The sequence below is a fragment of the Perca fluviatilis genome, chromosome 6, assembly GCF_010015445.1.
Source record: "Perca fluviatilis chromosome 6, GENO_Pfluv_1.0, whole genome shotgun sequence".
Lineage (NCBI taxonomy): Eukaryota > Metazoa > Chordata > Actinopteri > Perciformes > Percidae > Perca > Perca fluviatilis.
This window is the reverse complement of record NC_053117.1, coordinates 6,512,067-6,538,588: the sequence shown is the minus strand read 5'-3', so window position 1 is coordinate 6,538,588 and position 26,522 is coordinate 6,512,067. Positions and strand designations below refer to the sequence as shown.

At 42.6% G+C, this 26,522-nt stretch overlaps 1 protein-coding gene across 2 annotated transcripts in view; it reads right to left on the bottom strand.

Moving 5' to 3' along the window:
* The window catches only part of sema4c (sema domain, immunoglobulin domain (Ig), transmembrane domain (TM) and short cytoplasmic domain, (semaphorin) 4C), a 128,980-nt gene that overhangs the window by 88,504 nt on the left and 13,954 nt on the right, over positions 1 to 26,522 (bottom strand). The window contains exon 2 of one of the 2 annotated variants that reach the window (XM_039803237.1): positions 6,513 to 6,641. The exons of the other annotated variant lie outside the window; for it this stretch is intronic. The gene's annotated coding sequence lies outside the window, so the exon portion shown is untranslated. The remainder of the gene's footprint in view (positions 1 to 6,512; positions 6,642 to 26,522) is intronic. 2 annotated transcript variants of the gene reach the window in all.

The window sequence follows — 26,522 nt, the reverse complement described above, 5'->3', positions numbered from 1 at the left end:
CATTTAGATTCATCTGAATTTAAAGTTTCTCTCACTATGTGTTCATGCTCTTTGGAAGTTGTGTATCTCAGACTCTGCTGTGGGATTCATGAGCTCAGGGACAGACGGTGTCAAGCTTGTTCAGATAGAATGATTAAAACTAGACCTGAACTGCTTTCTGATCATCATCATCATTAACCATGTCCTATTTTTTGTAGATATGGCCATCCATGCTAATAGTGACATTGTACTCATCAAGTTAAGCCGCCTACTCACGATCATAGAAAAAACGAGGCGAGGCGGTGTACAGAGCATATTGCAGTCCCGGAGGCAAAGCGCAGCGCAGGTAAAAGTCATCATTGATTCTGGCTTTGGCTGTGCTTTGGTAGGTCAGTGGCAACAAGGTCAATGTTGAAATTATGAATGAACTTTGAGCGCAGCGCTTAGAGGCAATTTCGAGCGGTGCGCCACGCCAAAGGCAACGCCTCCTCCAAGTTGTTTCCACCGCTCTCCTCATAGGAGAACAGGGCATGTGTAGGCGGCTTTAGTTGCTCAAATCTGGGAACACAGTGACGTCACTAAAAAGAAGTCAAATGAGGCAAGAAACATCACAGTTTTACAGGCCGACTTCCTGTTTCAACTTTGACCTAACGCAACTGCTGTAATTATGTGTCGACACAAGTTTCCAGTGCAATGAGGGATTATTATTTCCCCTCATGAGGGGATACTATAATTATCCCTCATTTTAAAATAATAAATGTATATTTATAATCCTATAAGGTTAAGGTAATAAACAGCAAACAGCATCAGGAGAAGACTAATCGATTAGTTGTCAACTACCGAATTAATCGGCAACTATTTCGATAGTTGATTAATTGGTTGGAGTAATTTTTTTAAAGAAAAAAGTCAAAATTCTACGATTCCAGCTTCTTAAATGTGAATATGTGTGTTTCCTCACTCCTCTGTGACAGTCAACTTTAACATCTTTGAGCGGTGGACAAAACAAGACATTTGAGCACGTCATCTTGGGCTTTGGGAAACACTGATCGACATATTTCACCATTTTCTGACATTTTATAGACTTAGAAGAACTATCGATTTATCAAAACATAAATTGACAGATTAATCGACAATGACAATAATCGCTCTCCGAACATAGGTACGCTATTCGTACTGGGAATCTGAATTATCCTATGGCCAAACACTACATTGAAGTTAAACATGGGAGTGATACAACTTTGAAAGTGCCAAGTTTTGAGGTCATCAGATTTGATGCCAGGGGTGGGGATAAAATCCTACACCTAAAAACAAAGAGAAGCATGCTGGGTCCCTGGCCTCAAGGGCACCAGTTTCCCTGGCCTCAACGAGGATTTTGACCTCACGTCTTTTTTTATAGTTATACCTTAGTTTCCATGGCAATGCCTTGGTTCTGTTTTTCAGTCCTAGGTTTTTTGTTTAAATGACAATGCCCAAAAGAGGTTCTTTGGTGTATTTTTAATGTCTTGCCCTGTTTATTAAAGGCCTTTTTATCACTTTTTGTAACCAACCATGAGTACCTGGAAATGATTTTGTATGACTTTCTTGGTCAAAATTCTTCTTCCTTTTTGTGAATTGTATTCCCTTACATGAGCACCGGTGGTTAAAAGGATACCAAAAGAGAATGGCACATGCACACAGCTGTGTTGTGTTCACTGCTGCTGGTTGACCTGAACACCAACATGAAGCAGGAAGAGTTCAATGAGCATCCAGTGTGTTTTACACTCACTTCAACACTATTGAATATTGAAGGGGAGAGCATTAGCTTTAAGCCTCTGGAGGCATTTGATGACTGGCCATTACAAATTATGCGCTTGCACTTTTATTCTTTTTACATTGCTGTTTTACTTTTCATTCATATGCCATTCGATTTCCTGGAAGGGAAGCAAAAGCTGTAAAAGGAAAACAGCCAGAGACAATTTTTCCCTGACTCAAAAACTACTCACAAAGAAAGTGCCCTTGAGCAAGGCAACCGAGCTAGATTTAATGTGCTCAGTGACTAAGAGAAGTCTGGACACACAATGAAATAATTGTGCTTCTGGTGCTGGGCAGTTCCCAGTAGCCAAAATTAGCAGACTGTGGTTGTACTGGGCAGCTCCATGGAATTAATGTGTGCATTACTGTAAAGAAAATAGATAAAAAATGCAAAGCAGGACATTGCCGAAGCGCGTGCATACTCAGCAGAAGCGAATCTTTCCTTGGATGAATAAATGTATGAAAAAAAAGAAATCTGCCGACGACAGCTATCGGATCAGTTAGCGAAATCAACGCCCATCAGCTAAAAATGCGCCTGGCAGACATACAGTGCAGACAGATATTTGTTGAAGAGAAAGAGAGGAGAAGTGAAAGGTGAGAGGAGTGAGAAGAGAGTGATGGGCCTCGCTGCTCTAACCCAGGGTCTATTAGAGTCTGATTTGGACCATTAGGAGGGAAAGAGGATCCGCGAACGGCGAGCAGAGCTCCTCCAGCCCGGCTCTACATTAACCACTGGCTGCTCTCTGCTTTGTTGAACACGCAGGCTGATCAATAGCAATGAAGAGGAAGGAGAGGAGGGTAGGAGGGTAGGAGGGTAGGAGGTGGCGACGCGAGCAGGTGGGAGAAAAAAAAGGGTCCAGGTTTACGGGAAGATAAGCTGGGATCGATGCAGAGAAATAGACTGCTGCTCTCGGAGAGGGAGGACGGAGGAATGCAGCCGGCTCACACACCTCATCAAATCTGACGGAGGGGTGCCTGTGTGTGTATGTGTGTGTGCCTGTGTGTGCAGGGGCACCCCCCACCCCCCAATCCATTGGGCTAGAGTGCTTTCAATCTGACAATTGTGATTTCCATAGGATCAGAGTACTGTCACTTGGCTGCCTGCTCTGTCAATCTCCCCAGCCCTTGTCACATGACCAATTAAGGTTTCCATGATGACTATGCAAAATTCTGATACCATGGAACCAGAACTGGAATTGTTTATAAAAAAAAAAAATTTGCAGACTGAACCTATAGAAAATGTGTTTTGTATTTGGATATACAATTTGTTTAAAAAGTGAAAAAAAAAAATGAATGTGATGTTTTATTTAGCAGAATTACATTGTGCTATCCTAATATTCGCTATATTTCTAAGCAGATTTTCTATGCTGTATTCTGATAAAATGCGCCCCCCCCCATAATCCCTTTCCTAAACTTAGCTAGTCATTTTGGTGCCTAAACGTAACTGTCATCGGCGTATGATGCTCACCTTTTCTGGCTTAACTCCACTACCACATCCTGAAAGGACCGTCATCTGGCGGTGCCTGTAGCTGGCTCACAGTCACCTATTGGCGGCTAAACAACTGTTGCTGGTAGCCGGCGTCCCGGAGCTCTGTAGCGGCTAAATATAACCAGCAACTGCCACTTGGATTTTACCGTTCTATGGCACTGTTCACGTTACAGTGCTTTACTTAGTTTAAAATACTTCTATTTTAAGTAATAGCCAATTGTCTATTGGTGAAGTAGATGATCACTTTGGGGTGGGGGGTGGGGGGGATACATTTTGTTCCCACCGGGGATAAAAATAATTCAGCAGAGGCAGGGATATGTAGACCAGAAAGGGGGAAACTTCACGCATCCCCCGAGGCAAATCACACCCTCAATGTAAGTGTTTTAATATGAAAATGACTGCAGGGAGACAGGGAGTTGTGTATAATAAATTTTAAGTGTTTAATAAAATATAATAGAATATACTCCAAAAAAAGCAAGATTAAACAGCAATTAAACGGATGAAAACAAAGGGTGATCGTGCCTTCTCCGTTGTGGCCCCGAGACTTTGGAACAAACTTCCTATTCATATTAGGTCCTCCTCTACTGCCGGGATCTTTAAGCCTCATCCTAAAACACATTTTTAATCTTTGGCGTATGATTTAGTTTAGGGACATTTGTATAGAAGGGTGTTGTTTGTATGATGTTCATTGTGTCTCTATTTTTATTGTCTTCTTTTGTTTTTATAACATAATATAACTTTGTACAGCAATTTTGTTCCGCCTAGGTTGGTTTTAAATGTGCTCTATAAATAAATTGACTTGACTAGACTAGAATATACCCCCCCCAAAAAAGCAAGATTAGGAATAAAAGCCTGTCTCTCTCTCTCTCTGCAGCTGACGTGTCTAAAGGTCTCGGCTGCTGTTTGAGAATTCACAGCAGCAGCTTGTTGTGTTATATGTGCGGAACATTCATCTGTGGATACCTGACACCTGTCACGAAGCCTTGATGCACATAACCTCCACCTCCATCTTTCTTGCATTTCCATCTCCTTCCTCTTCCGCTTCCTCCCTCTATCGCTCTCTTCATCTCCCTCTTTTCATTGTAATGTCCCCCCTTTCTACTTCTCCCCCAAGCTCTTGGTGTCCGTGATGGCACCCTGTCAGAGAAAAGCTATTTATGATCAGCAACCAATATCCTCACAAAGATAGACACACAGATATTATATATATATATATATATATATATATATATATATATATATAGAGAGAGAGAGAGCGAGAGAGAGAGAGACAGAGAGAGAGACAGAGAGAGAGAGAGAGAGAGAGAGAGAGAGAGAGACATCCAGGATTATTAGATAGAACGAGGGATAAGTGCATTGTGACAGTGTGTGTAAGAGAGAAACACACACTTGCAGAGAAAATATGGATCGAGGAATAGAACAATATTGCCTGAGGCTATTTTTTTACGCCTCTGTGTTTATGTGTGTGTGTGTTTGTGTGTGTGTGTGTGTGTGCGTGTGTGTGTGTGTGTGTGTGTGTGTGCGGCTTGGTTGATGTTTTCGTCACGGTGTATGTGTGTTTAAGTGCATCGCTCTCGGCCTATGCGTCTCTGTAGTCTGTGTGTGGAAGTTGGGATACAAATTACTTTTTTTATCAGAGGCAATTCACTAAAGTCTACCGGAGCTCCCAGGCGCTCGATCAAACAGACAGCTGATTGATTAGAGAACCCTTCATCACACACTTTGTACACGAGATGGCCACATACTAGAAACATGCTCTCACACATACACATCACACATGGTGATATCCAGCATCCTACTATGACTAAGGCTTAGTTTTTAGAAAGAAAGTGAGCAAAATGGAGTGTTGGTTATGGATTCCAACCCAGGAATCTATGAGGAATAGCCCTCTAAGAGCTGAGATTCTGACTTGATATTAAAAAAAAACAAGTACACTTACTTTTGCATGTAAGGCATAATTAAAATTGCTAATTGTCAAATAATGGTAAACTAGAATAACTACCTCGCGGTTGTATCCCTCCACCAACAGTCCTGTTGTAGTTTACATCCATGTCTGTCCAGACTCATATAATATATGTATATGTATAATATAATATATTTCTAAAGACTTAGAAAAATTAAATAAAAAGTATTGGGTGTATTTGTTAGCAAAAAGTGGATGCTTCACACACACATCTTCAACCCGGCAGCACAGTGTTACGGACATCCGGACAAGCTGAAACTTTTCCAATTTTAAAACAAAATATAGATATCAAGTGGAAACTGATGATTGAGTGCAACAAACACAAATCATGAAATAATTTTTTAGCAAACCTAAACTTTAACTACCGTCATTCCTCAAATAAAAAGTCAATTAAAAGCCGGGCCTCTGATAGTGGCCGGCCGGGGGGGTCAACACGGACAAATAAAGGAAAATCTTTTAAACTGACCTTTGTTGAGCTGAAATGAAGACAGATTCAGCAACTGCACGGCCTATTTCTCGCTTAAAATGTTTTCAGAAACACGTTTCGGTGAACTATTTTAGTACAATATGAGATCGTATTCTGAACAAGCCGCCATGAATTTGAATTTCCGGAGAAACCGGACCCACGTGACGCGTTTATCCAATCAGCTGCCGGTTTAGATTAGATTAGCGCCGCCTGCTGTTATGGAGACGTATTATGGTCTATGGTATTTGGTTCCGAGGCACTTTTATGACCAACTCGGGGAGAGTGATCAGTCCAACTGCCTTTTCTGCTGACGGTCGGCCGTCTGGTCGGTGTGTCTGGGCCTTAACACACAATGAGGAAAAAGTGTGACCTCCCCACACTCTCACACTCATAACCTTCAGCATTTTTCCTAACAAAATGCCCTGAAATCTGAAATCCAATATCCATCTCAAATTCAATGTTTTGTCAGCTTTTTTCTTATCGCCCGGCTCATGCATCTCTCTCAACTTTCTCTTTGTCTCGCTCCAGTCTAATTTCTTTCAAGGAGTACCTGAAAATGCCTGTAATTTCCACATCCTGTTTTGAAAAATGCCACCCTCCCCCCTCCTCCCTGGTATTCCTTTCCCCTCTCATATTCACTTTCTTATTTCTTTTGATTCTTCGCTCATTCTACATGCCAACCCTTTCCTCCTCCTTTCTTCCCTCTGTTCTCCTCTCTCATCCCCTCTGCCAGTCGTGCTGTTTGCTGAGGACGGCTTCAGAGGAGGCAGAAAAGATGCTGCTGTTTTTCTTCTCCACCCTTTGTTCTGTTTTTACTTTCTTACTTGTTTTTCTTCTCCTCCCTCGCGTGTCTGTGAGCTTTCTTCTTAATATCCAATTCAGTTTTTTCCCGCCTCTCTCGTCGCCGTGAATACTGAATGAAGACACTTGACTCAGATGAAGGTCACATTGGGCTAAAGGAGAAAAGGAGAAGAAGAAGAAGAGGGGAGGAATGAGTGACGGGGGTGGATGTTTGTGTGTGTGTGTGTGCACACATGTATGGCCATGTGAGATTGGCAAGGCTGTTTTAATCATTTTAATGTCTCCCTCAGAGAAGACCTGGCAGCCAGTCTGCACACACTCATACTACAAACAACTGGGCTACTCAGATGTACACAGGCAGTTGGTCAACTACTGTAGCTGGCGAGCTAGCCACGAACACGCTAGCCCTAGTCAGTCACAATAGAGAGCCAGAGAAAAGACCTCACCCATTGCAGTTTAGGAGCCGGGAGTTTGAATTTTGGCTGTCACCATATTTGGATAAAAGGGCAAAGCTAGGGAGGATGACTTGGCTAGGCCAGTGTTGTGTATAGTTTCAATAGCGCTGCACTAAGCTAAACTATAAAGAGGGAAAGTCACAGATTTTAGCTGAAGCAAGTCATCCGGCGGAGTTTTGCGGCTGCCTCCAGGTACTGACGCCGTTCATTTGCATGTACGGCAATACAAAGAGCTGGTTGAAAATCGGCAGACTTTCCCTTAAGTTACTAGCTAACGCTAGTGCTGCCTAGCTACCTTTGGTTGGCAAGGGGCTACCGAAAGCTAAACAAGACAATTTAAGGCGACCGAAATGTTCCAATCAACGTTGATGAAGTGAAAACACACAGTGAGAGGGTCAAAGTTTAGGATGAAAACACGGACAACACCCAAAAACAAGTTCACGGATATTTTAATGTACACAGTGCCATGGTTAGCATCGCTAAGCCTCTGTCCTGACTGACAGGTTGGTGTGTAGCCACGCCCCTAAAGCATCCCCTGCCTTTTCATCTATTTTAAAATAAATGGGACCATAATTTACTAAAAGAACATCAGGCTGTATTGAAGAAGACTTGAAACTGCGATTTAGACCAAAAACTCATTATGAAAATGTTTACTGAGGTAATAAATCAAGTGAGAAGTTGAACCAAAGTTGAACTTGACGTGCAGAGATTTACTTGATTTTCTGTGTGAATTGCTGTTTGGGTCTAAATACACACACATGAAACACACACTCTAACAAAGCCACACACATCTGCACACACACCTGAAACCTTAAGGCTCGCATTCATTGGATCAGACTGCAGATCACATAACTAACTGCCAAGTCTTACAGTGTGTGTGTGTGTGTGTGTGTCATGTCAACATCAATGGCTCACTAATCACGATGAGAGCGCCAAGGGCCAAGCAGATATTGTCAGTAATGTATGGGCCAGCTAGTGTTACATGGAGGGAGCATATAAAGGCAACACCAAAAACACTGACACCATCATAGTTCATTCACTGCTGTCAATAAACTAGACACTGGAAACTCAGCTACACTCTGCGCACATATCGACTGGAAAAGCTACGACGTTCATCCGACTTGTTGATTGAACACAAGAAACCCCACAAACCTTGACTTAACTCACAAAAAAAAAAAAATCTGAAATCTTTGGAAAACATCTCTAATATAGACTTTTGGGTAAATGTATGTGAATGGCACAACCCCCTTTCACATGAATAAAATAAAATAAATCAGTGTTTTTCCAAAATGTCAACTGAAACTGCCATATTTGAGACACCCCAATATGTTTTCAAATAGCTTATTTATCCGAAGAAGTAGAAACATTGACTCAACCCATGAAATGTCACTGGGCAGTGACATAATGAAACCTGCCATTGACTTGCTTTTCTGAAGGAATAGAGCACGGGAATACGCTATGAATCCTCTTTTAAAGGTTGCAAGAAAATGAAAAGCGGGTTACGTAAAACACTGAAACTCCATTTGATGACAGGTCCTTTTAGAATTGAGTTAGTGTAATTAAATGTGCTGGAAAATGAATTTAGACTAAATGAGGAACCTTACGGTTGTGAGTAACTCACCATATGATCGCAAGTGTCTGTATGTATGTGTGTTTACTGCTTCTGGTAGAGTGTTTAACCCTTCGTTGAGTGTCTCCACCCGGGACTGAACTGGCGGTGTGTCTGCTGAAGCTTTAACAGCAGCAAAATAACTTTAATGGCTGTTAGGAAAAAAATATCTCTCCAAAATGAAATATACTGCTGCTACTGAGGCCACTGACTGCGTTACCTATAGGACTTGATGAACCCAAACACACACACACACACACACACACACACACACACACACACACACACACACACACACATACGACAATGTGACAGCACAGCAGCATACTGGCCATCTCTGGTGGATTTTTCCTAAATAAGTTAGTCATCCAGACCTCAGCTTTCCATTGGCCTCATCCAGGAGAACATAGCAGCCAAAAGCCTGCAAGGCTCCACACACACACACACACACACACACACACACACACACACACACACACACACACACACACACACACACACACACACACACACACACACACTTCCAAAGCACACACACAGACACACACACAAGGCCAAAAAGGAGGAAGAGGGGGAGTAGAGGGGTCTGGTTAACAAGCAGGATTTCAAGAGAACACCTGCACACACACACACACACACACACACACACACACACACACACACACACACACACACACACACACACACACACACACACACACACACACACACACACACCTCTAGCTGCTGGCTGCCTGTGTGTTTGACTGGCAGCACAGTGAGTGGCTGTGTGGAAGCCAGCCAGCCACTTATGAATCAGCAATGACTAACATGTTAAACCTGCGCTTTCTGAGCTAATCGCCTGCATGTAAATATATATATATATGTGTGTGTGTTTGTGTGTGTGTGTGTTTGTGTGTGTACATGTGGGTGGATGTGTTGTGTATACACACACGTGAGCATGGCAGAGTGTGTATCCATGCCTGAATGTGTGTTGACGTGTTTGCCTGCATGCTGCCACTATAGGAGCCTTCCCTATCAGGCCCAATTGTGACAGCCCGGGCCTTAAATTGCTTTGCACCAAATTTGACATTGTCTAAGCTGACAGCACCCTGATGAGCAGAATAAAAGTGGAGTGACGATGTACCCGTCACTTCCTCCAATCTGCCGCGAGAAGAGCACAACTCCGTGCTCCGTTTGATCAATGCGCAAGACAACGCAATGGGATGCTAATGGCATGCAAAGACCCGAGCTTTGAGCGTGTGCCAAAGTGTGTGGGTCGGCTTTGTAAGAGTGTGCGCGCGTGTGTGTCTGTCTGTGTGTGTGTGTGTGCCAGTAATGGCAGCTCTAATCAGCGGCAGGATTGGAAGAGGCATGTGGCAATAAAGCCCAACAAAATGCCTGCCAGTCCCTATTAGAGCCGAGCACTCTCCGAAAACGTGGCTGACGACACACACATATACAGCACACACACACACACACACACACTCACACACACCATCTTGGTGGACATCTGGCCAAGGTCAGAGTTAGATTTGAGCAATGTACACCAACTGCAAACCCCCTTATCACCCCACCCACACCTTCAACACCACCCCCCCTCGCACCCCTTTAAAAAAGAAAGAGCACTGAGCTGCAAAAGCCTGACTTCACAGTCTTTGTCGTCCCGAGTGATTTGGTCGTAAACTCTGACCCCTCTAAGTGCAGCCCATTACTCGCGGGTTGTGATTTACAAGCTAAAATTAGAGGTGGCCGCCATTTGCTGGGGGCCATTATCAGCGCTGGGCCACGGAAGAGTCCTTTCCGACTGAGATCCCTCGTGGGAGTCATCCATCCATATTCCACTGAAGGATCGATTATTCAGTGTGCCATAGAAATGACCGATATACAGCTGACGGGTTAGCATTTGTCTTCTTCATGCTTTGTCCTGTATGTGAAATATCGTGTCTGCTCTGTGTTACTATTCCTTTTATAGAGATTATTGAGAGATATGTGGCTTTGAAGATTAATATTGACATTTTAACAAGAGATAGTTGATGTCATTCTCTCAATATTTTCATTTTTGGCACCACTTTTACAAGTTGTAACTTCATAAATAACAAAAAAAGCACTTACTAAAGCGTTTAATAAGAGTAACGTTTGGGTTGCCAGATTGCCTTTAATGAAGAGTTGCTTATTAGCTTTCAACGATCCTACATCTCTGTGTCAGAAAAAAAGAAATGGAGAATGGTTGCACCCATTGTTAAGATGGATCGTAAACTTTTTTTGCTATTTATATTTCATGACTGCAGAAACATTACCAGTACCAGGGGAAAATACATGCTTTGGCAGCTCCGAACTTTGCAACTGCAGCTCACAGCACAGATGCTATCAAAGCTTCTGGCAACGCAGCCGGTCAGAACCCATCGACCACGTTCTTGGCAGTGTGAACGAGAGGGTTTGATGTCCTATTGTCTCTACACCGTGACAAAAAAGAAGAAAAAAAAAGCAACCTCTGCATTGTGTCGACAGATAAAGTGATTGTGATTGTGATTTTCTTTTTCAGTGAAGAGGGACCTTTCTACTATTATCCACTCATTTCCTGTGTTTGCCTGCGTTGGGTGCTTTTGGCAACAGATATTGGTTTGAGCTGAGGAGCTGTGATTATTATTCTCACTGTGCCAGAACACACCAGAGGAGCCACCGCGGACACAAAATACTGAGCAGCACCTGGTGTGTGAGCTGAAGACACACAGGAGGGAAAATGCTCACAATTTGTCAATGAATAGCCACACAACATACGCACTTTTAGCGCTTTATATCACAGCAGGCACATACTCAGCAAGCTTTGATCTGTTTTGAAAGTTAAAAGGAGATGGAATCACCATACGAGGGCAGAGAGTTCATTCAACTGAATTCAGTATTTTTGAGTACTACGGTGTATGTGCATGAGCAGAGGAAAGCCTTGATACATTAGTGGGGTGAGTGCAGGCATTGGGAGTTCTCAATATGTGCATGCATGTGTGTGTGTGTGTGTGTGTGTGTGCGTGCCTGTGTGTGTGTGTGTTGTATGAGACATCTGTTTACATAAGTGGGAGGATGTGATGGTAAAGCACTGGCTTGGGCTCTGGCCTTTTCACAACAAGGCCCAGGGGTGGTGAGGAGATTTATCCCAATTTTTGTCTCATAAAGGAGTAAAGCCAAACAAATCCGTCGGGCGGAGGCGCCCTCTGATCAAACCTGCAACGCTCCATACAGGGCTTTTACACTTTCACTCCAGATTTCGCCTTTTCTCACCAGCTCAGCTCTTTATGGCTGTCAAAAAAACACAAGTCGACTTTTCCATCTAGTGAAATGTCAGATGATGATGTGAATGCTGAAAATGTGCTGCTGTCAACTTGACTGTGTTGGTTCAACTGTTACAGCTCTCATCAACTCTTTTTTTCAGCCTCAAAAAACTCTGACAAACGCTACCTACCCAGTAACCGAACAGCAGACAGACAAAGTAAGCAACTAGCTTTTGAGAACATAGTGGAGCATTTAGCAGCTAAAGATAGACCACAGAGACTAAAACAGGGCTACAAAGAGAGGGAATATTGGAATAATAGTTGTCAAGTGGCCAGAAACACGACTCCAAATGAGTGCTAATGTTGATCAGCGTCTGCTGACGTGTAAAGGAAATGCCCCGAGCAGCAAATAAATAAGTAATTATAAAAATAAAAATAATAAAAATATAGCTATTGAGGGCTGAGATATGGTTTCCTTGAACTGAAATACTCATTTCAGTTGTTAAGTTTAAATAAAGATTATAGTAATTTTGTACTGAAATATGGAGATTCAACCATTTTTATCTAGCGATGGGTGAAATTGAATATTATCCTTTGAAAGAAAAATAGAAATAAATAAGTTGGTTGTAATGTTGATTCTGCTTGCATGTTTTTAAGGTAATTTATGTTTCCTCTTGCAAAGCCACACGATTGATTGATTAACTGTATAGGCGTTAACTGCACCCTGATGAAGACCAGTTTGCTGAACACATCTGGGGAATAAAGCGTGGTCTACCGGAGAACATCTGGGCGAACTTTGATGAATATTTGATGAAAAATCAGACACCCATCTCTGTTTTGCTCTCTTGGCAATTCATTTCTCATTGATGCCTACACAAATACATATTGTTTGCTTTGACGGCTTAGTTCCATGGCCTTCAATCCTTTATTTTCATACATGCATCCATTCAAAGTATTCGTGAATACTTCTTTTTGTAAGTTCACAGCATTGGTCCTGACATTTTATGTGATTGAACTCTCCAAAGAAGACTAACTGGTGTGACTCAGTGTCTGAACCCTATAGGGGAGTTTGCAGCATTTCAGGACTTGCGTGGGTCCAACGAACAACAGCGCCTGCCAGACAAGTAAACTAGGTGCACAAACATCCGTTCTCTGCATACTCTGTGCTTATGGACTCCTTCAAGGTCAAAGAGAGAGTGATATTTTTTTTCTTTTTCTCCTTCTGTGGAATAACCAGAGGCAGGGATATACTGTTTCATTAGCTTTCCTCTCGCTGCTGCTGCCGTCTGTCCAACAAAATGTAACCGGCCGGCTGAGGGCCGGAGTCGCAGCTGAAATAGCAAATAGCCAGGCATTCCTACATGGGTGGAGTAGTATTGACAGAGAGGACGTTTGAAGAGTAATACATGTGAGCGTGGATCAATTCATGCAACTACTCCTGTGAGTGTGTGTGAGCGAGTGGGTTCATTTCCACTGGGGGTTATGTGTTTGTCAAGTTTAATTTGTGCACGTGTGCATTCTTGCATCTGCCCCCTTGCACTTTGTGTGTGCGTGTCTGTGTGCGTAGGTGACAGTAACAGCATGAGCTCCATGCATTATCTCATTAACGTGGCTCTCCGAGGCTGCAGGAGCACCCTGTCCCTAATGGCCTCTGTGTTGATCGCGGTGAGGCAGACAGAGGGCAAAAGGAGGGCCCCCCCTCCCCCTCCATGGTAACTGCCAGGACCCCTGGGGGTCCATTGCTTGGCTGTCCCACTCAGTCTCCAGTTCCAGCCTTGGGGGACCGATACAAAGGGGAGCTCGACAGCTAAACAAATGAGATCACCTCCCACTTCTGACAATGTCTGCCTCAACCTAACCTGACTCCACATACAGTCTATCAAACTAACCTCACTTTGCCAATTCTAAGTCTATCTTTAAAGGGTTTACGTTACCAAAATGACACACATATTTTCCCACTTCCTACCTAGTGATACATTATCAGGCCATGCAGATGATATTCGTTTTACTTGTCAAGTTTGCCCTAGTTCTAAAGTGCTGCTTGTGTTTGAAAACTGCATTTTGAACTTGAGCATTTAGTGGAAATGCTGTTTGAATCCTGCCCAAACCATCCTGCCACAACAGCAACAGAAAAAAATGCAAATATGCTGTGGCCTACCTCAACCAGCTGCATGTTTTGGTGTCATAAGGGAGCTCTAGTGTGTATGACAACTCATCTGTTTTAAAAGGTCTAGTTTTTAACAGGACGGGATGTGTTGTAATGGTAGCATCCGTCTCACTTTGAAAGTTATTTTATGCTTGTTAGAGCCAATTTGGTCAGCAGCGGTTCACAAGTGACACACTTTGATATCACAGTATGAAACCACTGATCGACCAAACCATGGCCAGATTTTTAAGACTTTTAAAAGTACCATATTGTTAAAAGTGAGATTTCCAGGTCTTTTTTTTAATTATAAAGCAGGTTGAGGTGCTATAGATACTGTAAATGCATTAAAACGCTCAATCCAAGGAAAATGATAACATCCCGTATTCAGAAACTGTGCCTTTAAACGAGCCGCCAGGACTTCCGCACAATTGTGATGTCACAACCATACTTTATATAGGTAGAAAGTGCGGCAGCAGTGCCGTTGCAATCAATTCCCCGGCTGCAATGGCGTAGAGCCGCTTTGAGCTCGAATGAGAAAGACCCAGAAACGCTGACCAATTAGAGGAGACTTTTTCAGGAGGGGGAGCTTAAAGAGACAGGCGCAAAGCAGAGCATTTCAGACAAAGGATGAATACAGGTATACTCAGACAGACAGTATGAGAAAAGTAATGAGTTTTTTTGAACATTAAAGCATGTAGACATGTTCTAATAGAAACCCCAAATATGAAAAAAAGTATGATCCTGAAAATGAACATAATATGGGACCTTTAACTATTAACCAAGTCATACTCAGAGTGATGACAGACAGAAATGCCTTGCACTTTAAAGGAAATTACTCTTCTTTCTATTCTTGTAGGACATCTGTTCTTCCTAACATACACAGCAGGTGACTGACGTCTGCACACACGCACACAGTGGACTCAACCTGTTTAGCCCGACATAATGAATCACATAATCACATCCATGCGCGCTGAGACACAAAGGAGTTATAGACAGATTATCCCCAACCACACTCATACACACACACACACACACAGATGAGTCTGCATGCATGCAAAGATGCATTATGAGTCCAAGCAGACAGACTGCAACCGCCTCAGACTGTTGCCACAAGATGACAGAGGAGAAAGAGAAAAGACAGGAGAAGGCATCGAAAATGTATGTATAAATACAGAAAAATGTAATTATTCTTTTTTTATTATTCTATTCTCAAAATGCTTATAATTTCACTAGACCAGAGTCACAAAGAGAGAAAATAGAAACACACACACACACACACACACACACACACACACACACACCCTGTGAGCAGCTCTGGCTGAGGTCATCTTTATTAATAAACCCTCTGACAACAAACACACTAACAACAAGGCCCTCGCCCTCCCTTCCGTATCTCCTTGAGAAATGGCAATTGCCAGATTGACACAGTTGAGGGGGGGGTTGTCTGTGACCACACACACACTCTCACACACACACACACACACACACACACACACACACACACACACACACACACACACACACACACACAGTGCAGGATGGCCTAGAGACGGCATGTCAGTGATCTGTCAGAGGGTAACAGTGCAGAACAGGTGTGTGTGTGTGTGTGTGTGTGTGTGTGTGTGTGTGTGAATGTGTGTGTGCAGTAAAGCAGGGGAAGGCCAGAAGAGACAGGAAGTGTGCTCTGAACACTCACACACACACACACACACACACACACACACACACACACACACTAAGAAACATGCCCCGGCTCATTTGTTTCCACTGACAGGAGAGGAGAGGGATGGCTCGCTACAAGACATGCCTAAGGGAGGAGGACAGGTGTGTGAGGGAGTCGGAGGAAGAGAAGGGAGCTCAAATCGGCATCAAAGGCTAAAAAAAGTGTATGTCTGCTAATTTGCAAGTTTGTACGTGTGTGTGTGTGTGATGTTTGCTCTCCGTGAGACGGTTACTGTAGCTGTGCTCTGCATGGCTTATGATGAAACTCGCCTGGGATCGCTGCGGTACAGTCGCTCGGCGTGCTGACATGCTGACCTTTGAGCAAGAAACTCCGGGTAAGAGCATCAGGACAGGCGGATTTTCATTTGTTTGCAAGCAGGCGTTCAGAGCGAAAACAGCGCTCTGTTATAACATCACAGGTGGCTGTGTTTTGGTGCGCCGCTACAGGCATTAGTGGATGCACGAAATATGATCAAGAAAGGTTTGATCTAACCTCAAAACACTGCGCAAGGGTTGAGAATGCCATGTGACAGGGTTTCGCTATTCTCACGCAGGGCATTGCCGAATGAGATTGCATCCATCCATTTTCCGCTGCGTATCCAGGTCCAGGTCATGGCGGCTGCAGGCAAAGCAAAGTGTCCCTTCCTAACTTTGTCCTCCAGTTCTTTCTGGTGGATCCTTAGGCGTTCCCATGCCATATGGGTTATATCGTCTCTTCATTATGTTCTGGATTTGCCCTGTGGTCTCAACAGATTGACGTGCCCGGAATCCTAATCAGATGCCCGAACTTCCAGTGCTGCAGTTTTTTTCTACTGTCTCGGAATTGTCTTGGACTCCGTTGGTATTTTGAACTTGGACTTGTCCCGGACTTGGCCATTCCAGTTGGTGTCGACCGAGTGCAGCAATACATACGTTTTATCCTAAAGTAACTTCCTCCTTCAAAACAAAACCCTTGAAGCGCGCTGGTTCAGAAAAAAAAAAGTGTTCTTGAAGAGGATTCTTGGTCTTGACTGTCTGTCATTCGGACTCGGTCTTGACTCGGTCTCGGGATATGACGGGAGCGACAGTTGATTCCCGTGTCACCCTCTGCTCAACACCCTGTCCCGTAAAGCCCAGTTTATACTTCCCACATCCCTGTGGACTTAATGCTCCGAGTGATGAATACGTTTAAGTGACACATCTGGTAATGTCTGCGAGGGTCCACATGGACCATCCATCCATTTGCACCTTAAAATGTGTGACTTGAATACAACACCTCCATGTATCTTAAACCGCATCTGAAAACAACCAAAAGCATTTGCTTTGGACTATGTCTGCCACTTATTGGGGACTCCCAGAACATGAAAGCAGCTTTCAGGAGTTATAGTCAGCAATCTTTCTGTCTCTACACAAACCTCACGAGCATGAGTCGGGAACATAAATCGACCTGTAAATCAAGAGTTAAGCTCCCTCTTCACCTCGACAGTCTGGTAGAGCCAGGATCATAATTTGTTTTGTTGTTTTTTTGCCGGGCAACCCTCTGCGTCCAGAACCCCTGCTATGCCAAAACAGTGTTCTCGTTGAAATGAATGTGTTTTTTTCAAAGTAGTGCTAATGTGGGATCCTATGGTATTTTTTTGCTTGGACGTTCTGTTGAAGTTTCGGCTTCTGTAGGTGGCAGTCTTTTCCTTTTCAAGCCCCAGTGGCTGTCACTGTCATGCTAGACAAGATGCATCTTCTTCTTAGTTATTCCAAACAAACTGCTGTTGCTGCTGCCAAATACAGGACATCCCTTGATGCTGCTCCTTCCAGAGGATCCTTCACAGGAATGAATTACATAACGCTGAGTGTTTACTATAGCAAAGCTGAAGTAAAACAAACAAACAAAAGCTGACTATATAATATAATATATCATTTAGCAAAGGGCGTGGCAGATTATCACATGTATCAATCCCACCATGAGACAAAGTCTTTCCTGTTGTATGCAACGCGTGATGTAAAACATGATGTACGTTCTGCGAGAAGATACATAAGGAGCCATGGCCGATCCTCTGCTCAGTAGCGGAACATGTGACACGTTTCAACCTCGGCGGATCGTCTTGCTCAGTAAATGCAGAACAGCTGGCGAATGTCACCGTTCGCTCTGGTTGGGCTGCATTTAACATTTGGTTAAAAAGCAATTTCTTTTTCCAGCTGAACGAAGCTGTTTTATGGTCTTTGTGCTTCTTTTGGATGCCGTGGAGTGGAGAGATGTCAAAGACAGGGATTGGTGCAAACACAAGCGCTGCCAGCTGAGTTTGAGCACAGTGGGTTGTTGGTATGAGTTAATACAGTTTAGACCTCTGAAGCCCTGGGACATCCCAAAAACACTATTTCCACAGTGTGGGTCAATATTTGGATGCATTCCCACAGGAAAAAAGAACTGAAGTGTCCTCATGTGCTTAAGGGAGACTAATTCCTTTATTGTCATTGCACAACACTGTACAACGAAATTAAGTAGTAATCCTGACGGTGCATTTGGTACCATATGATTGCATGTAGTGATGTAACGATAGACTTCATGATTTTAAGTTCACAATACGATTTTCTCAGAAATGAGCTGCAGATAAATGACTGAAAATGAGTTCTTCATTTATATAAACTGTACCAAACAACAGATGTGTGCTCTTATCAAAAGCGCAACTGAAATTATATTTTATCTTAAGTAATAACAAGAAGAATTAGGTCCCACATCAAAATAACTAAATAAATGAAAGAAAAAATGATCTCTTCAAATAAATGAACTAAGAGCATGTAGTGACGTCTAGGCCTAGGGCATAAAGTATTGCATCCGTTCATTTTTTATCTCAACTCAATGTAATCTTTACACATTTATGTACACTTTTAACCGATTCACGATGCATTGTTACATCCCTACTCGCATACATAGATGCAAATTCAATGAACACAAGTGATGAGACGCCAGGCATTAACATTCATCTCACTGTTGTGCGGGCTCACTAAATGGTAAACAACTGGCAGCCAAGACACCATGACCAACATGGATCACATCAACTCGTCATGAGATCACAGCGGGCCAGTAGCCAATCGCTCCATGTGCTTTATGCTGTCAGGACTGGTGGAGACGAGATGAAACTCTCCACTCAAACAGCCTCACTTACATTTCATCCATTTCCAATGTGAGTCTAACTGGAATCAATGGCGTGGTAATGGACAGTGAGAAACCGTGTTAAAGTCTAATGCTACCTGTTAAATGCTGTTGCTGGCTGTTTGATATGGGTAGAATTCTCCCCTTGTAATGATGTGAGGATAAATGTCCTCTTTTTAAGTAGTGGGAAAGGGAAGGGTTATCGATTGGAGAGGGAGTTTGATTTGGATTTTTAAAGGTCCCATATTAAGCTCATTTTCAGGTCTATACTTTTATTTTGGCTTTCTACTACGACATGTTTAAATGCTACAGTGTTTAAAAAAAACATTATTTTTCTCATACTTTCTGTTTGAATATACCTGTATTCACCCTCTGTCTGAAACGCTCCATTTTAGCACCTGTCTCTTTAAGCCCCCCCTACCGGAAAAGCCCAGTCTGCTATGATTGGTCAGCGTTTCCCGGGTCTTCGTCATCTGCGCTCTCGGAGTCTCTGCACCATCATTGCAGCCGGGGAATGAATGTAGCAGCACTGTAGCTGCACCTTCTACCTATATATAGTACATTTGTGACATCACAACTGTACGGAAGTCCCGACAGCTCGTTTTAAAGGGCACAGTTTCAGAATTAGGGCTGTTTGGATTTGGTTCTTTGGATTGAGTCTTTTGATTCTTTCACTGTATTTATGTAGCACCTTGAACTGCTTTATAATTTTTTATAAAGACATCTAATCTCACGTTTTACAATATGGCACCTTTGAAGGTTGATATCATCAAATTGAAGCTGCCGATTGACAGCGCTTTAGCTAGATAGTCTGGATTTAGAAATCTGACAGCTAAGAATTGCGAAAGAACAACTTGGATTTGGTTTATTCTTGTCAGGGTGGAAAAACTCTCTGAAGCTGCTTTTACGCTGTCTTGTGACATCCAATGAAAACTATACAAACAAAAATTCTTTAAGGTGGGTTAGCAGCTTCTTAGGGCGAGTTTCACTGCAGGCTTTTACAGGCTGACAGCCCTGAAGCTGCAGAGAAAAATCATTACTTCACCTACATCACAATCACACATGGAGACTCTAAAATCCGCTTGATATTATTCTAACCAAAACATAAAGATCAGCTTTAAGAACCCATAATTTATTCATACAGACTGTCATCACATGCAGCTTTGTCACTGGGAAGCTTTTTCAACTTTCCATCAACTGTCACTAATTGCAGACCATTTTGAATAACATCAGCATAAACAAACCTGCCTCCGAATAAATGCGAAGCTCACTGGTAGCTGACACATGCTGTCAGCCCTTGTATCAAAAGCTCAGCAGTCAATTTGAGATGGAAAAATTGCCTTCAGTCTGGTAAATTGACACCACATCTGGCCATAACCAAACTCAGCGGTGGGCTGACTGTTTAGACACACTGGCAGCATGCAAATAAATATTGGTATGTTTAAAAAGGATGCTTCAAATTCAAGACACATCTATCGTTATTTTCTATCACATTACCTTAAAATGAGGACACGTGATGAGACACTCAAAGATGAAAACATGTTCCAGAATTCACTCGTTTAAAAAGTTAAAAGTCGCTGAGGTAAACAGACGCTGAAGTACAACTTTTGGAGAAAAAAAACAGCCACGGCCCTTTGATCATCAGCCATTAATAAGAAAGAAAGAGCGAAATAGTGTTCCCTGGCTCTTTAAGTCAAGGTTAGAAGAAAGAACTAGGCCATTTTGTTGCTGCAATGGAAAAACAAAAGCGGCAGGGTGTCTGGGTGGCAAACAGGGAGGGGGGAAAATGACAGCGGTACAAAGAAATCAAATAAAGTCTGACAATAAACGAAGTGCAGAGGAGGCCTGTGGTCAACGAGCAAAAGTCAGAGAGCCGCTGACGACGACAATCACACCCTCTGCCTCTGTCTTTTCTATCTGCAGTATTTGCCACTTTCCTATTCTTGTCTGCATCGCTCTATCTCACTTTCTCTTTGATTCTCTCTCATCATCTCAGACACTACTCCGGCTCCCACTCGCTCTATATGAGTTTTCTCCATACCATATCCATTTATTTCAGCCTCCATTTTCTCTTTTCTCTCTCTCAGCTCTGTCTGGCACTTTTTGACTTGCACTCTTTTCCCCTGTGACTGTTGGCCTGTCTCTCTGCCTCCTCGTTTTCTCCCCTTGGCGTCGATTAAACTGCCTCACACCGTATCTCTGTCTCTATTCAGTCACTTTTCTTTGAACGAATAATGCGACATTTTGGGAAATGCACTTTTTTAGCTTTTGTTCCAATGACTGAGATGAAAAGACTGACACCGCTTTCATGTCTGTGCACTGAATATGAAGCTACAGCCAGGAGACGGTTAGCGTAGCTTATCATAAAGACTGGAAGCAGGGGAAAACAGCTAGCCTCGCTCTGTCTTAAGTAACAATGCTGTTTAATCCATACAGGAAACAAATAAGGATTATGTATAAAAACTATTACTCTAAAGGAATATTTCAAAAGGAAAACCATGCTTATTTGCTTCCTTTTGTTACATGCTGAAACAATTTCTTGACAAACACCCGTTTATACATCCACCAGGTACTTTTGTGCAGCATCTCTGGATATAGCGACGGTTGCCAGTAGGGCTGGGCAACAGTACTCGATACCTTTTAGCGAAATAACTCAGGAACAAGTGGTATCAAAACTTCTCCAGTCAAACGATACCTGCATTCAATCCTCTTCGTACCCAGATCTTTAAATTTTTTTTTACCATAACAGTTTGTATGGTTTAGCTGATCACCGCAAGCATTTTTCGATTGAATGCAATTGGCCCACTACCGCAGCAGTTACGGACAGTTATATAATATTTTAACAATTTGAACTCAACATTTTAGTGGGGAGGACGAGGAGTGGTGGTGGCATAACAAATATAAGACTAATGGTATCGGTATTACTTTAGGGGCACTCTAAGGGTTTGGTGAAAATTATGGTTACCTGGCAAACCCAAAAAAGACTTTGGGCTTTGACTTTTTGGTTGTTGGGCACAGTCATCGCACCAGGCTGTTGTTAACCAAGAAAATAGGTCCAGTACGCAATTCCCTGAAGAAACTGTTGTATCTACATTTCTGTTTCATACAAATAAGATTCAACATTTGAATTAGTGCTAAGCTCGGCTAACCATGTCCAGGCTCAACATGAGAATGATGTCACTCACAGAGAGAAAAATTCCTTTCACATTTTAGGCTGTATTTTCCTCCCTCAGGTCTGAATAGTGTCTACCTGTGCAGTTCCTCCATTTAAATGGATGATGAGGAATTGAACAATCCCACGTTCTCTGCGCTAGAACCAATAAGTCAATAGACCCACTCCAACTGCTGCCACTGCACCAGGGAGCAAACACACTCACAGTGACAGAGATACACATTGATGTCTTTCTCAGGTGTTTGAGGGTTTGTGTGTGTGTGTGTGTGTGTGTGTGTGTGTGTGTGTGTGTGTGTGAGAGTAAGGGATCATACTGAGTGCTACAGCTCAGGAGAAGAGACACACATAAATCATAACTACAAGTATTTGATGTTTTCATGCTAATTACAAACTGCCTGTGTGTGTGTGTGTGTGTGTGTGTGTGTGTGTGTGTGTGTGTGTGTGTGTGTGTGGGAGGTGTGACGCAGTATGTATGACAGAACAAGAATATGTGAGAACGCAGTGATGAATGTGTCAGAATGCTACAGTGCATGTGTTTGTTGATTTTGTAAAGCTCGCCACCCCCCCACACACACACACATTCTCCCCTCTCTTTGCCAAACCCCTGGTGCCTTTGTGAGTCACTCTTGTCAGTGTGTGTCTGTGTGTGAATGCGCACATCTTAATCTTCCAGCTTAGACAAACTGAGCAGAGGCTCTAGTACATGTTGTTAATAAAGTCTAGCAGGAGCTCTGTCTGTCATACAGCTGTGGTAATGCGAACACACACACACACACACACACACACACACACACACACACACACACATACACAAATAGCCTACAGACACACAATACGCACATATATAATTAATAAGACTAAAGGAGATACAGACACAAAGCACTTAGAGAAAGGCACACCCTCACACACACATTCAGACACAAAGAGATAAAGATGCACACAGGTTACACACTGCAGACACAAAGAAACAGCCGCACAGACTCAGACGCACAAGGCAAAGGCACAGACACAAAGAAACAGACAGAAACACACACTCAAACAGAAAAAGAACACACACGTGGGCATGACAGCACACAGCAGATCCAACACCAGCACTGTGACGCATAAGCAGTGACCCGCTGATGAGCGACGCAACCCTCATGCGCTGCGAGCGCAGGGGCAGCGTGCTGCGATGGCGAACGCAGCTCTTGAGGGGGACGGTTTTGTGCGCTAAATACTGTAATACAAGACATAATACATAATATAGCAGCTCTGTGTACAAAGTGAGTGTCCCTGCAGCTGCAAAAGAGACAACTCACACACATGAACACACCGGGCACAGCGGAGCGCTCACACCCTCACATGCGTTGATAATTATTAAAGAAAGTGTCAACACACACACGCACACACACACACACACACCACACACACACACACAAATATGCATGCACACACACCAAGGCAACACATACTTCCAAACCGCACACACAGACACACATGTTTCCAAAAGTTACCTGGCATACTCACATTACTGTAAAGTGATATATAATTTTATAATGCAGATTAACATACATAATTTTAGTCAGAATGGGCTGGGAATTACGAAAGATATTCATCCAGGTGCTATCTGTCCTTCCAGAAAAGAGTTTTTTTGTGATTGTGCGGCACATTTTCTTAAAAAATGCGATGGAAGATGCGGGATATTTATGCAATTTTATGCGATGAAATTGCGGGAACTTGCAAAAACTGCGGTTTGATGAAAAAGAGAAAAAAAGTGATTCCACCAACACCCTGCTTTTGGATGATGTTCACGTCGCGTAATTACGTCACTTCATAACGTTCCCATGGCAACAGGGGAAAATGGCTGCTCTTGTGTGAAGTAAATCCAACATTTTTCAACTTTCTGCTAAGATTCTGTATATGTGACTTTTTTGCAACGAAAATGCGGGGATTATGAAATCATGCAAGCCCCGCATGTTTTGCGCGGAAATCGGCAATTTATGCGGCAAAAGTGCGGCGTATTTGAAAAAATGCGGCCCACGCATAAATATTCGGACTTTGGCTGATTATGCATTGAATTATGCGATCGCATAATTGCGTTTTTTCTGGAGGGACTGATTTACAACGGTTAGCTTAACGTGTGCAAAGTTACACCGGATCCTTTAATTGACACTCCCTGCATGTGTTCACAAAAAAAGAAATGCATTGGAGTGTGAAGGCCGTGGTAGGCCATTACCATCAAACCATAAAGTGTTGACAATGACTTTCGCCGTTAGCTAACACGTATGTCGTTTACTCTGTATAGGTTTTGCAGTTTTAGATTTAGACATTTTCTGCACATTTTGGAGCACGGGCTGGATACATTTCACTATACGTTTAACAAAGCCTGAAAACGGCTCCGAAATACATCTTATTAACGATTGTCCTCGGGTCAAATCTGACCCATTTTCAAAAAGTTTCTATATCAGAAATGTGGCTTTCTTTCAACCAAATTTGAAAACAAAGAGCATGGTTCCCTACGACGCTCTTCACAAGTTAAATAAATGATCAGGTCACTGCTTTCGTTGAATTTGGGTGTTTTATTCAATTTTATAGCATGTAAAGAAAAATTGATAATAGAACGTTGAACAGAAGAAAGTGACAAAAACATCGGAAAAAGTGACAAAAAAACTTGGGAAAAAAAGTGACAAAAACGTCAGTGGTCTCAAGATAGTTATCTTGAGGCCTCAAGATACTATCTCGTGGCCTCAAGATACTATCTCGTGGCCTCAAGATACTATCTCGTGGCCACAAGATAGTTATAATTAATTTTTTTGACAAAGTGGGACCAGGGGGGCTCAGTAGTTCAGCACGTCGGTTTAGGTTGGGTAAAAAGACGGCATCACGCAGGTAAAGTGGCTTGGTGAAGAGATGTAGAAGCATGTCATTACACTAAGGGAAGCCTTTTCTGATGTTATAGGGGGACAGCACTACTCAGTATGACACGACGTGCCCTGCTATGACATGAACTTCCACGATAACCTTCGACGTCACTGTGACCTTTAATGTGACTATTACGCCACTGTTCATCACACCCCCAACCGGCCCGTCAGACACCGCCTACCAAGAGTCTGGGTCTGCCGAGGTTTCTTCATAAAAGGGAGTTTTTCCTTGCCACTGTCGCGATAGCCACTGCTATGCTTGATCTTGATGGAATTACTGTAATTGTTGGGGTTTTGGAAATTACAGAGTGTGGTCTAGACCTACTCTATCTGTAAAGTGTCTCGAGATAACTTTTGTTATGATTTGATACTATAAATAAAATTGAATTGAATTGAATGTTGCCTCTGATTACCATTCATCACAGCAGCTAAGCACTGCTTCTCAACTCTGTATCTGTTCACAACGCCAGTAATCCTACAGCACTATCTGCTAACCACTGCATGTATTGAAAGGTGTGTCATTATGAAGTCGATGTATTTTAAGCATGCTGTCATATAGAAATGTCAGGTTAGCTTATACATATTTCAATCAGTAATTGATACACTAACAAGTCCTCAAAACCATACGACGAAATAGGTTCTTAATTCCTACTATTCCTACTATCTCACATGGCCCACAGGAGCGTTTTCCATCCTCGTATCTAAACGACAGAGCGTAACGCTCGCGGTTCTAAACACGTTAATTTTGTGAATTGATCGCAGTTTAGGTTATGCGTGGAGGCAAAAACTGCTTGGTTAAGTTTAGAATAAGATTGCGGTTTGGGTAAAAATCTGTTACGTTACTTACTGTAACTTCCGGTTATGTGATGGGATGTAAATCATGACGTAGTTCGGTTTGCTCAAAAAAAAACTTGCAGTTTACTTTTATTTTCAAACTGGACTCGAACCCCGCTCTCCCGGGTGATAATGACAGGAAACCACTAGAGGGCGCCGCCACTAGAAACCTTCCTATGAGTCATAATTGCTGCTCGAACAAAACGACCTATGGGAGTGTTTTTTTCGGGGCAGGATAGTCTAACAAACACCTTTTTATTTGGGGAAAAAAGAGCACTGGTATAAATCAATGTTACATAAATAATATCTATCCATAATTCATTTTTATCTTAATTAAAAGTACATTTATTAAATGTACTTAAGTATTAAAAGTAAAAGTAAAAGTTAAAAAAAACTTTGATTAAGAACTTTATGGCCAAAGGTGTGTAACATTATCTTCATCACCACTGTCGTCGGGATGGTCATCGTCTGTTACCATGGTGGCAGAGCCTGCACCAGGTGCTTCCATGACACTATCAGTCATTATGCTTCCTCCTCTTCTTCTTTAGTTTTTGCCTATGTTTTCTTTTTTTTTTTTGTCGCACACAAACAGGCATCACGTCACCAACTGCAATGGAGCGTGCATTATCTTAACAATTTAGGAGCAATGATTTGCCAAACTTCCTTTTTTTCAGTGTAATAAATTTCTTCTGATTTTATTTTGTAGTAAGAGTAACTAAGATGCTTAGGGGAAATGTAGTGGAGTAAAAGTATACATTTTATTTAGGAAATGTAATGGAGTAAAAGTAAAAGTTTCCAGAAATGTAAATAACGAAGTAAAGTA